We start from the raw sequence: 10,851 nt of genomic DNA, 5'->3' as shown, positions 1-10,851 counted from the left end.
GCGCGCGGCCGCCGCCGCCGCCGCCGCCGCCGCCGCCGCCGCGCGCGTCCCGCCCCGCCCCTGCTGCTGACGTGCAGGGCAGAAAGGGACGGGCGGGCTCCGCCGAGCCGTGTGCTTCCGCGGGCTCCGGGGTCGCTGGGGCCTCGTGGCGGGGCGGCTCCGCGGGGCTTCGCCTGCTCCCGCACCGCCCTCGTGCCCTCTCGCGGCGCCCGGCGAGCCCTGCGCTTCGGCTGGAGACCCGGGAAAGGGTGAGTGTTGGCGGGAGCGGGATCGGACCGGCCGGGCGCGCGCGCTCCGCTCTCCGGGGCATTGTCTGGGCGGGGGCGGCGCGGGCACGTGCGCTCCCCTCCCCCACCCTGCCAGCCGCGCGGCCCCGGCGGAGCAGAGGGAGGGAGCCGGTGACTGCAGAGAGCAGAGGACCGGGAGGAGGAGGCTGGTTCCGGGGTGAGTGTGTCCGTCGGGGGAGTCTCTGAAGCGGGAGCCTGGAATTTGGGTGTATTGGAGGGTCCTTCTAAGGTGCACAGCGCTCCCTGAGGGGATGGGGGGTCCCTTGAGCCCCAATGGCTGGAGCTTTCATGATGTTAAGCTTGGTGGCCTGTGATGGGATTGGAGACGAAATTTGGCTCCAGCACCAGCAAGTTGTGGGTTTACCAACAAGAACCGTGGAATCTGCCTCCAACCTGTCGCCATCCTTATTGTCGCCCTCCCTCGTGAAGGATGAGTGGGATTTAGAAAGGTTGGGGGATATTCCAGGGATATGCCCGAGTTAAAGCACCAGAGGTGTGACACAGTGCGGGGTTAGAGTAGAAAGCTTGGGAAAGTGAGTACTTGGAAGAAAGGCTGGTTTGGTGGGTTGTGGCCAGATTGCAGAAGACAATGAATGAGGTTTATATCATAACCTTTTTTTTTCTGTCATGAGTGTAATTAGGTTACAAAATAGAAAGTAGAGGAGGAAAATATGACCAATAATCTCACAGCCCTGACATCTCATTCTTAGAGTGTTTATATGTGTTTGCTAGTATTTTCATCTAAGCTTATAACAGAGTTTACCTACAATTTTCATTCTCTTTTCTTCTTAAGGTGTAAAAATGCGATGTAATATACAGTACTCAGCAATATCCTTTCTTCTTAATAAGCAAGTAGCAAGTATTCATCATAGAAAAATTAAAAAATATAGACCAGCAAAATGAGGAAGAGTATTGTTGTACTGCCTAGAGATATTATGTATTTTTGGTGTCTATATTCTTTTAAAGATAGGAGCAGATGATGCCCTGATTAGGAATTTAGTTTTCATAGGAATCCTTTGAAGGTTTTAAGAAGGCAGGTAGCATAATCTGACAGCTATGTGGAGGAAGGGGTCAAGAGTGGGAGCTGGGAGGTCAGTTAGGATGCTGTTTGCTGTACCTTGGACTAGGTCCATGGCAGTAAAGATCAAGAGTACACAGATTTAAAAATATTTTGGAGGTAGAATGAACAAGACTTGGGAATGGGTTAGTGAGGGAATGGGAGAATTCTTTGCCTTTTTTTTAATACATATGTATTTTTAGCGATTTATTTATTTTAGAGAGAGAGAAAGAGAGCGCGTGAGCTGGAGCGAGCAGGGGGAGGGGCAGAGGAAGAGAGAATCTCCAGCAGACTCCCTGCTGAGCGCGGAGCTGAAGTGGGGCTCCATCGGATGGCCCTGAGATCATGACCTGAGCTGAAGTCAAAAGTCAGATGTTTAACCTACTCAGCCACCCACGCGCCCCTTAATATATTTTTTTAAATTAAGTTAAACTCTGTGCCCAACGTGGGCCTCGAACTCACGATCCTGAGATGAAGAGTTGCATGCTTTACTGACTGAGCCAGCCAGATGCCCTGAGAATTCTTTGCTTTTTGGTATTTGTTTTGAGCAATTATGAGTAGATTGTGACATTTGCCAAGAGGAAGAAGAAAGGAAGAGAAATTTGAGGTGGGAAAAATCATGAGTTCTGTTTTGGGTGTATTAAATGTGAGATGCGTATCAGTTATGAAGTTGGTATATTGAGGAGGCAGTTGGATGTACAGGTTTGGAACTCATGGAGGAGAGAGCCAAGAACTATTAGATAAAAATTTGGAGTTCATTACATAGATAATTTTGGAAGGTATGGGACTGTATGAGATCACCAAGGGAGAGTATAGAGAAGTGAAAATTGGTGCTCGGGCACTAATACTTCGAGGTGCAGTATGGGAAGATTGAACACAGGACAGAAGAAACAGCCAGTGAAGTAGGGAAAAAAAGCAGAAGACTGGTGTCATGGAAGCCAAGAAAAATAAGTTCTTGGAGAATAGAGTGTTGGTCCATCCATGCTTCTGAGATGTTTAGTGAGATGCTCAGTTGGGTTTGGAGGTTGTTATAGTTTTGTCATTGGTATTACTATTATTTTTTTTTAATTTAAAAAATTTTAAGTAATCTCTCAACCCAGTGTGCGGCTTGAACTCACAACTTGGAAATCAAGAGTTGCACGTGCCACCAGCTGAGCCAGCCAGGCACCCCTGATCATTGGTATAATTATCCAGAGTTCTAGAAATGGGAGGTGGAAACCAGATTGGAGTAATTGGTTGGGGCTTGAGGAACTGAAGATAAAGAGTGTGGATTAGAAAAAGCTGGGCCTTTTTTGGGACGTCTGAGTGGCTTAATTGGTTACCTGTCTGCCTTTGGCTCAGGTGGTGATTCCAGGAACCTCGGGTCGAGCCCCACAGCGGGCTCCTTGCTCAGTGGAAATTCTCCTTCTCTCTCTGCCTGCCACTTCCCCTACTTGTGCACTTGCTCGCTCTCTAACAAATAAATAAAATCTTTAAAAAAAAGAAAAAGGAAAACCTCGGCCTTTTTTGAGATGCCTTATTTCCATTTGCTCCAAAACTAAATTTGGTAGGATAAAAAATGGTGTCTTGTTTAATTTTTCATTCCTTGATTACTAGTGTGTTTGAACATTTTTTCACGTATGTTGGCCATTGATGAATTTCTGTTTCTGTCCTTTGTATATCTTTTTGTGTTTATCACTTTTGGGAATTGATTGTCAAGAGTTCTTTGAGATATTGAAAACATGTAGCTTGACATAGAGCTTGCATAATTTCCCCCATTAAATATTCTGGGAATAAATGAGTTTATTACATAGGCTCCATCAAGAAGGACATGGTTAATAATGGAAAGGCCATATTTAACATTTAACTCCTACATATGCTTTTTTTTCAATTATAGTAGGATACACCTAAAATTTACCACCTGACCATTTTTAAGTGCTCAGTTCAATGGCGGTAGATATGTTTGTAACATTGTGCAGCCATACCACCGTCCATCTCCATGGCTCTTTCATCTTCTAAAACTGCAAATCTATACCCATTGAGCAACACTCCCATTCCCCCTTTCCCCTAGACCCTGGCGACCTACCATTCTTTCTGTCTCTGTGATTGATTTTGCCTACATTAAGTACCTCATATAAGGAGAATCCTACTGTATTTGTCTTTTTTGGAGGGTTTATTTCACTTAGTATAATGTTTTCAAGGTTCATCCATGTTGTAGCATGTGTCAGAATTTACTTCTTTTTTAAAAAATGTTATTTTTTAAGTTTTTATTTTAATTCCAGTTAGTTAACTTACAGTGTTATATTAGTTTCAGGGGTATGATGTAGTAATTCACCACTTCCATACATTACCCTGTGCTCATCACATGTGCACTCACCTATTTCACCCATCTCCCCACCTTTCCTCTGGTAACCATCAGTTCGTTCTCTGTATAATTAAGAGTCTGTTTTCTTGGTTTGTCTCTCTTTCCCCCTTTGCTCATTTGTTTCTTAAATTCCACATGTGAGTGAAATCATATGGTATTTGTGTTTCTCTGACCGATTTCACCTAGCGTTATACTCTCTAGCTCCACCCATGTGGTTGCAAATGGTACAATTTCATTCTTTTAAATGGCTGAATAATATTCCATTGTGTATATATTCCACATCTTCTTTATCCATTCATTAATCAGTGGACACTTGGGCTGCTTCCATATCTTGGCTGTTATAAATAGTGCTGCTATAAACATAGGGGCGCATGTATCCCTTTGAATTAGTGTTTTCGTATTCTTTGAGTAAAGAACTTTCCTTTTTAAGGTTGAATAATATTTCAGTGTATGTATATATCACATTTTGTTTACCCATTCATCTGTTGATGAACACTTGGGTTGTTTCCATCTTCTGGCTATTGCAAATAATGCTGCTGAGAACACAGGTGTACAGATATCTCTTCACGTCCCTGCTTTTAGTTCTTTTAGTATGTATATACCCAGAAGTGGAATTGTTAGATCATACAGTAATTCTATTTTTAGTTTTTTGAGGAACTGCCACACTGTTTTCCAGAGTGGATTGCACATATATTCCCTCCCACATTGTCCAGTTTCTTCACATCCTCACCAACACTTGTTTTCTGGTGGTTTTTTTTTTTTTTTTTTTTTTTTTTTTTTTTTGATAGCCATCCTAATGGGTGTGAGGTGATAATCTCACTGTGGTTTTGATTTGTATTTCCCTTATATTAGTGATGTTGAGCATCTTTTCAAGTGCTTATTTGGTCATTTGTATACCATTGGAGAAATGTTTATTCAAATCTTTTGCCTACTTTGAGTCAAGTTTTTTGTTGCTTTGAGTTTTAGAAGTTCTCTCTATATATTCTGGATAGGAATCTCTTATTGGATATATGATTTGCAAATATTTTCTCCTTTTGTGACTTGCCTTTTTACTCTGTTGATAGTGTTTTTTGATGCGCAAAGTTTTAAAATTTTCATGAAGTCCAATTTCTTTTTTATTACCTGTGCCTTTGGGTCATATCTAAGAAATCTTTGCAAATCCAATGTTGTGAAGCTTTTAAGAGTTTAAGTTTACACTTAAGCCTTTGATCCATCTTGAGTTAATGTTGTATATGTTGTTAGGTAAGGGTCCAACTTCACTCTTCTGCACGTAGATATTCAGTTTTTCCAGCACCATTTGTTGAAAAGACTGTCCCTTCCCAATTGAATGGTCTTGGCATTCTTGTAAAAATTCATCTGACCATATATACAAAGCTTAATTCTGGGTTCTCTATTCTGTTCCATTGGTCTGTATATTTCTGTTTATGGCAATAACCCACTGTTTTGATTACTATAGCTTCTAGTACGTTTTGAAATCAGGAGGTGTGAGTCCTTCAGTTTTGTTCTTTTTCAAGATTGTTTTGGTCAGAGTCCCTTGATATTCCATATGACTTTTAGGATGGGTTTTTCTATTTCTACAAAAAAAAGTCATTGGGATTGTGATAGGGATTGCATCAATTTATAGATGGCTTTGGGTAGTACTGATTTTTAAGCAATATTTTCCAATCTGTAAGCATGAGATGTATTTCCATTTAGTTAGCTATATTGTTTTTAATTTCTTTCAGCAGTGTTTTGTAGTTTTCATTGCATAAGTCTTTCACCTCCTTGGTTAAATTAATTCCTAAGTACAGTTGACCTCTGAACCACACAGGTTTGAATTGTGTGGCTCCACTTATATGTGGAGTTTTTTTGATGCAGTACTCTAAATGTGTTTTCTCTTCATGATTTTAATATTTTCTCTAGCTTATTTTATTGTAAGAATACAGTATATAATATAACATACAAAATATTTGTTCATTGTTTGTGTTACTGGTAAGGCTTCTGGTCAACTGTAGCCTATTAGTAGTTAAATTTGGGGGGAGATTTTTGACTGTGTGGGGGTTAGTGCCCCCAATCCTTGCATTATTGAAAGGTCAACTGTATTTTATTCATTTCAATGCTATTATAAGTGGAATTGTTTTTGTAATTTCCTTTTCAGATTTTTCACTATGTATAGAAATGTAACTGATTTTTGTGTGTTGACGATCCCGCTACTTTTCTGAATTCATTTATTCTTAGTTTCTTAGGATAGATTCTCAGAGGATTCTCGTTTAACCAGAGATTTTTATCTGAATTTTCATTGCCAATCCTTGAATTGACCCCCATCTCCCTGCCTTTTATCCTCCCCCCCCTTTTTTTTTTGAGATTTTATTTATTTGACAGAAAGAGAGCCAGCAAGAGAGGGAACACAAGCAGGGGGAGTGGGAGAGGAAGAAGCAGGCTCCCAGCGGAGCAGGGAGCCCGATGCGGGGCTCAATCCCAGTCCCCTGGGATCACGCCCTGAGCGGAAGGCAGACGCTTAACAACTGAGCCACCCAGGCGCCCCTGTCTTGCTCCCCTTTTATTCCTGTTTTCTACACTGCTACCAAATAGAGGGTAAGGGTCAGTGCATTTTTCCCTCATAGAAAATAAGACGTAGGAAGCAAATTGTTTCTATAACATCTGTTCTGTAAGTTAGAAAAAAAGTTTTTGCAGACCGGAGTGTACTTCGTGGATGAGTTGGAATTTGATTTGATTCTTGAAAGATGAATAGCATTTCAGGAAGCAAGAGAGAAGGTAGAGGTGAAATATGAATCCATTGAAAGGTAATTGTGTTCAGGCATGTGAACTTTGATGACTGCAGACAAAGAGAGATAGAACTAGTTCTCCAGCCAAGAATTGTTTATTCTGTTTACCTGAAGAATGAGCTATAAGGGTGTGTGTGGGGAGACCTGTTATGTGTTGGTAGTGAAGGCTGAGGGTGAGGAGAATGCCAGGGAGTAAAGAGAATGCCAGGTACTTCAGCTTGATTTATATGTTTTTGTTCATTTAGTTATGGACACATTAGTGATTGTTATCTTTTTGTTTCTTAAAAATTAGTTTCAGAGGTGCCTGGCTGGTGCAGTCGGTTAAGCGTCCGACTCTTGGTTTTGGCTCAGGTCATGATCTCAGAGCCCTGGGGTGCAGCCCTGCATCGGGCTTCATGCTCAGCGTGGAGATTGAGATTCTCTCTCCCTCTCCCTCTGCCCCTACCACTCGGGCCATCTCTCTCTTTCTCTCTCTAAAATAAAGAAATAAATTCTTAAAAAAAAAAAGAGCATGCGTACTTTTTTTTTTTTTTTTTTTAAGATTTGTGTATTTATTAGAGAGCACTAGAGTGTGTGCGCATGCATGAGCAGTGGGGAGAGAGAGGGAATGAGAAACCCAGGCTGACTCCACACTGAGTGCAGAGCCTGATGCAGGGCTCCATTGCAAGAGCCAGAGTTCATGACCCCAGCAGAAACCAAGAGTCAGATGCCCAAGTGACTGCACCACCTAGTGCCACTAGAGTGTGTATACTTTTTTATTTTTTTTTTTAAGATTTATTTACTGGGGCAACTGGGTGGCTTGGTCGGTTAAACGTCAGCCTTTGGCTCAGGTCATGATCCCAGAGTCCCAGGATTGAGCCCTGTGTCAGGCTCCCTGCTCAGCGGAGAGCCTACTTCTCTCCCTGCCCCTCACCCCTCTCATGCTCTCTCTCTCTCATAAATAAAATTCTTTAAAAATTATTTATTTATTTTAGAGAGAGAGCACATGAGCACAAGCTGAGGGGCAGGGGGCAGAGGGAGAGGGAGAGAGAGTCTCAAGCTGACTCTGCATTGAGTGTGGACCAGCGGTGGGCCTTGAGCTCATGACTGTGAGATCACCACCCCAGCTGAAACCAAGAGTTGAATACTCAACTGCCTGTGCTACCCAGGTGCTCCAAGAGTGTGTATATTTTTTAAAATTGAGATATAATTCACATAATGTAAAGTTCATCTAATGCATAATTTATTGGTTTTTAGTATATTTACAAGGTTATGCAACCATTTCTACCATCTAATTCCAAAATATTTCCGTTACCCCAAAAGGAAACCCCATACCTATTAGCAGGCAGTTCTGATTCCCCCCTCTCCCCACATTTCATGTAAATAGGATCGTATAACATGTGGCCTTTAGTATCTGGCTTCTTTCACTTAGCATGCTGTATTCAGTCCATCTGTGGTGTAGCATGTGTCAGTACCTTATTATTTTTTATTGCTTAATAATATTCTGTGTACATATATACCATTTTGTCTAGTCATCAGTTGATAGATATTTGGGTTGTTCATACTTTTTCACTATTGCGAATAATGCTGTTATGAGCATTTACATGTAGGTTTTTATGTGGACATGTCTTTCAGTTCTCTTGGATATATAACTAGCGACGGAATTGCTAGGTCATATGGTAAATCTGTTTAACTTTTTTTTTTTAAGTTGTTTAGTGTTTTGTTTTGTTTTGGTTTTTTTTGTAATATCTCTACACCCAACGTGGAGCTCAAATTCACAACCCTTCTATCAAGAGCTGCAAGCACTTCCAACTGAGCCTGCCAGGCACCCCGATTCTGTTTAACGTTTTAAGGAACTGCCAAACTTTTCCACAGCAGCTGCACCATTTTACATTTTCACCAACAATGTATGAGGTTCCCATTGTGTATTCTTTATATTTTTTTTTGGCAGACTATTCAATAGTTGTGTGTGTCTGTCTGTATGTTGTTTTTGAAGATTTTATTTATTTATTTATTAGAGAGCATGCAGGGAGAAGGGGAGAATGGTGGAGGGGGAGGGAGAGGGAAGAGAGAAAGAGGGAGCAAGAGAATCTCCAGCGGACTCCGTGCTGCGGAGCCAATGCTGAGCTCTATCTCACAACCGAAGCCGAAACCAAGAGCTGGATGTTCAAGTCGTGAGCCACCCAGGCACCCCAGTTGTGTGTGTTTGTAAATAGTGTCATCAAGGTACAATTGGCATCCACAAATGCACAAAGCGTGCAATTTAGAAAGTTTCAACAGATTTATACGCCTATGAAACCATCACCACAATCAAGGTAGTAAACATATGTATCATCCCACAAATTTTTCTTATGCCCTTTTATAATCTCTCTCCCCTCTTCCTGTCATTGTCCCTTCCCCTGGCAACCAGTGATGAGCTTTCTGTCACTGCAGACTAGTTTGCATTTTATATAAATGGAATGATTCTAGTATGTACTTTTTCGTAAACTGGCTTCTTTCACTCAGCATCATTTTGAGATTAACTCAGATTAACTTGCTCCATGTATGAGTTCATTCCTTTTTATTGATGAATGATATTCTGTTGTATGGATATATCACAATTTGTTTATCTGTTCACCTATTAAGGGACATTTGGATTGTTTCTAATTTTTGACTCCCGAAAATAAACTTGCTGTGAATATGTGCTTACAAGTTTTTGTGTGGACATATGCTTTTATTTCTCTTGGGTAAACATCTAGGAGTGGAATGGCTGGGTCATGTGGTAGGGTATCTTTAACTTTTTAAGAAACTGCCAAACAGTTTTCCAAAATGGTTGTAGTACTTTACATTCCCGGCAGCAATGAATGAGCGTTCCAGTTGTTCCACACTCTGTAGTTGTGTTCTTTTGAACATTTAGTGAAGAAGAAAACAAAGACATAAAGACCTCTGTATAGGTACCCCTGCTTTCTGAAAGTTCATGTTATGCCACTTGGGTTTTACAAAGTAAGATGGTCATGGCTTTTTTTCATAAAAGCAAAAATCCTCTTCTGATTTCTTCCAGTTAAAGAATCAGGTACTGATGTTGGTTTTTGAAAAAGTGAGGTAGTGTAATGTGAACTTCCAGAAAGTGGGGGATACACCATTTTAATTTAGGAAAGGTTTCATAGGAATGCTGCACTTTCAGATAGCAGGGTAAAACTATAATCCATCTCCCAGATTAGTCCTTTGGCCATTTTCCTCCCTAAAGTAATGCATGAACAGAGTTAGAAAATTCAAGTGTTGTAGTCAGGAATAACATAAAAACCAAAATACACTACCCAGGGGCAGCTGTTGTTAATAATTTTTAAATATTTTTAATATTTTCTTCCAGGAAAACCTACACAGGCATATACCAGCATTTTTTTTTAGATCTTTTTTTCTTACCTAGTTTACACAGAAGGAATCAAAGTACACATATTCTTCTTCTTTTTTTTTTTTTTTAAGATTTTATTTATTTATGTGACAGAGAGACAGCCAGCGAGAGAGGGAACACAAGCAGGGGGAGTGGGAGAGGAAGAAGCAGGCTCCCAGCAGAGGAGCCCGACGTGGGACTCGATCCCAGAACGCCGGGATCACGCCCTGAGCCGAAGGCAGACGCTTTAACGACTGCACTACCCAGGCGCCCAAAGTACACATATTATTCTATACCTTGCTTTTTTTCATTTCACAGTGCATTTTGGAGGTACTTCCATATTGGCACATTCTTTTTCATGGCTGCGTTTCAGTCTGTCAGTTTTGCTTTAAGAAAACATGAATTTGCTCCAATGCAATTAATATATTAGGGAACTATTTGAGTATAATGTGAATTTCACATTTGCTTATATGATTTCTTCTGCAAGAAATGCTAGGTGAATGCAGAAAACTGAAGTTTGCTGAACTGAGCCACAGAAGGGACTACACAGCCACACGCAGGCGCAGCCTTGCAGATACCTTCCTGCGACCTCCACTTAACTTCTCTGTTCTGAGCCACATCTGGTGCTGCAGCTTTCTGTTGATTTCAGATTACTTCCTTCTACCACTTCACAGTAACACACAAGCTGTAACCTTTCAGTGCCCACTTCCACAAGCAAACTGATGTCTTTTTCAAGGTGAAGTGCCATATATTGTAGCATTTATGTATTTTGTAACCATTTAATGTGTGAAACTGTGCTACTGTTTTTATTAGATTCCCTTTTTTATGTCACTCATGACATTTTTGAATGTTGTGTCTTTAACCCCATTTTCCCTTGCTTTGTGGTTTTTATTGTTTTACACAGCATGGTGATTTTTAGGAATGTTATCTGTCACATTGTAGTGGAACTGATTTATTCCATAGTATGAATGTACATAATTTTTTTTTTTTTTTTTAGATTTTATTTATTTGAGAGAGAGAGTGAACAATCAGTGGGGGGGGGGGGGGGG

The 10,851-nt window shown here is 40.9% G+C and overlaps 1 protein-coding gene across 1 annotated transcript in view; it reads left to right on the top strand.

Annotated features, from left to right (window-relative positions):
• Positions 1–57: 57 nt before the first annotated feature.
• YEATS2 (YEATS domain containing 2) overlaps positions 58–10,851 on the top strand; it is a 111,269-nt gene continuing 100,475 nt past the window's right edge. The window contains exon 1 of the mRNA XM_040621523.1: positions 58–248. The gene's annotated coding sequence lies outside the window, so the exon portion shown is untranslated. The remainder of the gene's footprint in view (positions 249–10,851) is intronic.

Source organism: Ursus maritimus, unplaced genomic scaffold (assembly GCF_017311325.1).
Source record: "Ursus maritimus isolate PB19 unplaced genomic scaffold, ASM1731132v1 scaffold_4, whole genome shotgun sequence".
In the NCBI taxonomy this organism is placed as follows: Eukaryota; Metazoa; Chordata; class Mammalia; order Carnivora; family Ursidae; genus Ursus; species Ursus maritimus.
Note: the sequence above shows the minus strand (reverse complement) of the source record. Positions and strands in the feature narration are given on the sequence as shown.